Below are 3,057 nucleotides of genomic sequence, written 5' to 3' on the forward strand. Positions count from 1 at the left end.
TGTCATACTTAAGCATATCTGTCAAGCCTGTGAGCATCTTTATCACCAGTATTTTGAACTCTGTCTGTTAGGTTGGCTATCACCTCATCTGTTAGGTTGGCTATCTCTTCGTCACCTAGTTTTCCCACTGGAACTTTGATCCATTCCCCCTTTTGGGCCATACTTCTCTGTCTCTTAATCTTGACAGGCTTCTGTGTTTGTTTGCCTCTGTGTCTTAGGTAGTGCCCTCACTCCTATTACATTGTAAGGGGCAGAGACTTAGGTATGTATCAGTATGGGTCTACTGGTTTCACCACATTGTGGCACTGGGTGTGTAGGAGGGGTCTGAGAGGGAACAATGCCCCTTGCTCAGTACTCGCCCCTTTTCCAGGCACTTCTCCCACTTCTGTATGGGACTGATGCTTCTCTAGCTGTTGCCCTGGCCATTGTTCCCAAGGTGGGTGTGTCTACAGATGTTCTAGGATGGTGGGGGCCCTTTAAACAAGGGGACTCTACTGAGAGACCAGCAGTTTCTTCCTCCACCCCAACCCCTATTTGTTTGTACAGTCAGAATCAATGAGGCTTTATTTAAGCCTGGCACTGGGACCGTGAGCTGTGCAGTCCGGTCTGGTGCTGGGAGTGCTGCCCTGGTGTCCCTCCCTACTTTTTAAAACATGTGACTGCTTTCTCCCAGCCTGCTGCTGCTGCCATTGCTGCCGCCATCACACCACATCCTTTCTGTCCCAGCTCTGCTCCTCCTACCTGTCTGGATGAGTATTTCTTCATTATATCTTTGTTGGACTTTCACTCAGCTTGCTTTTCTGGAACTTCTGGTTGTCTCTAGGTTTGAGGTAGTTGTATTCCTTCTTAGTTGTTGAAGGAGACACAGCATGTCCAAAGTAATTATTTTTAAACTTACTATAAAAGAGGGCACTGAAACATCAAGTAATATAAAATTTGCACAAGATTATACACATCTAGTGACTGGTTGGGTCATGATCTAGTGACTAGTAGGTGCAACTGACTTCAAAATCCATGGCGTTTCTTCCACTTAGTTAAATACCAGTTTGAGTCAGAGAATAAAGACAATGATACTTTCTAAGTGATCTTGGAAGTCACTTTTCTCTTTGTAGTTGTATTTTATTGTCCAGAAAATGTGTTTTTTCCCCTCTTAATCTAGGTGATACATATGCAAAGTTTTTTGTTACCAGTATTCTTTAATGTGTTATGTATTTAATAAAATTATTTCATAAAAATTTAAAAATCATTTAGCAAAACAAAGAGGATATGGATAGCATTCACATACCTCTGAACCATTGAACATAGAGAGATCTTTCCATAGATCTTGGAAATACTCTGGACATCACCTAATCCATTTGACAGATCAAAAGTTTGTGGCTGAGATCTTGTAACATGTACCTAGATCAAAGGTAGGAAAAAAGTTTTTGACTGAGGTGAAACTCTTATACTTATTTCTGCTTGAATGACTTCCCCTCATTTCGATATGAGAACAGTTGATTTCCTGGAAGGAAAATCAGGGGAGTCCCAGCACAGGCTGCGGAGTGCATAGGCTGCCTGCTGTAGACTCTGAGCCCAGAAGTCTTCGCAGAGCTCCCGCATTACCTGGTTCCACAGTGTAAACAAATTGGTTGAACACAGGAGTGACTATCCTGTAGAAGACAGCAGGGTCACCGCTCCTGCCACCCGAAGCAAGGCTGCAGGAGGATGCAGACAGGTGGTGTGTGGTGCAGACTCACCCTGGGAGACGGGAGGTGCAGGTGGAGCAGGCATGCCACTGGCCTTGGCAGTGCGAACCTGTAGTGCTGCAGCCACGAGGAAGCCGAGGAAAAGACGACAAGGGTCAGGCAAGCTGCAGCCACGGTACCAATGCTGGCGAGCATGGCAGGCTTGTTGAGGGCTGTGTGTGCTCAGGCCCGCATCAGCACAGGGGCTATCACAGAAGGTGTAAGCAGCATGATTAAGTCCTCGGGAGAGCAGCTGGAAGGTGAGGGAGGTATGGACGGCAGAGTGCACAGCGCCTACTGCCCAAGTGACCCTGGTCAGCCCCGCACACGCCCGCCTGTTCATGGCAGCTGGGTAGTGCAGGGGTTGACAGATAGCTAGGTAGCAGCCATAGACCATGACTGTGTACAGAAAGCACTTGGTATTGGCCAGTAAAGCTGTACAGCACAGCCTTGGTGGGAGATCACCCTCCCACCCAGCTTCACAAGGCCTGCCATGACCTTGGGCACTGTCTCTGCAGACGGACATGTGTCCAGGAAGGAGAGGTGCCCAGGAAGTGGTACATAGGAGAGCACAGGTGAGGGTCAGAGCCCACAGTGATGAGAATGAGAGGCTGCCCAGTCAAGGTGATGCTGTAGATGAGGAGGAAAAGGGGGACAAAGAAGCTGAGATGTTCAGCTGTGTCCATCAGACCCTCCAGGAAGAAGTGGCTTACCAAAGTCTGGTTAGGTCTTCTGTTGCCATGACCATTGCACACACGGAGTGGCTAGTTCTTCCCTTTGCAGCAAAAGTGATATCAACAGACATAATAAGTAGCCATTCCCATTTCCTGAAATGCCATACGTGTTAGATCCTGCCTTCTTGGCCTTGTCCAAAAATGAAACATATGTAGGTTTGATTCACTCTTTCGGCCCATCCTAGTGTTCCCTTGCTGCCCCTTTAAAATGAATCTTTCCATGTGGGATCCACAATCTTTCTAAGGCACACAAAAGACTGTAAAGAATATTTGGAGAAATGTAATTCCTAAATAATTGCCATACAAATATGGATTAAATCCTGCTCTCATGGAGCATATCTATTTTGCAAATATTTCAGAATTGTATGCCTCTGCTCTCCCAGTTCACTCTGTCATGCTGTTGATGTCATCAGGAGTTGCACGCCATCACCTAGGGAGAATTGCCCAGAGTTTAGGTGCCATTATATCAGCCTGGAGCACAGCAGTCTCAACCACTTTTCACCCAGAGAAGGTTCTTTGGGATTTCAGCTACCCACAACCAGCTCTCAAGTGTATGACAGCGAAGCCCGGGAGAATTGACTGAATGATTATCAGGACAA

General features: G+C 46.8%; 1 pseudogene; it reads right to left on the minus strand.

Moving 5' to 3' along the window:
• Nucleotides 1-1,513: 1,513 nt before the first annotated feature.
• On the minus strand, nucleotides 1,514-2,487 carry OR10S1 (olfactory receptor family 10 subfamily S member 1; annotated as a pseudogene).
• Nucleotides 2,488-3,057: the final 570 nt, after the last annotated feature.

The sequence above is a fragment of the Furipterus horrens genome, unplaced genomic scaffold (assembly GCF_987537825.1).
Source record: "Furipterus horrens unplaced genomic scaffold, mFurHor1.1.pri manual_scaffold_11, whole genome shotgun sequence".
NCBI classification, from domain to species: Eukaryota; Metazoa; Chordata; class Mammalia; order Chiroptera; family Furipteridae; genus Furipterus; species Furipterus horrens.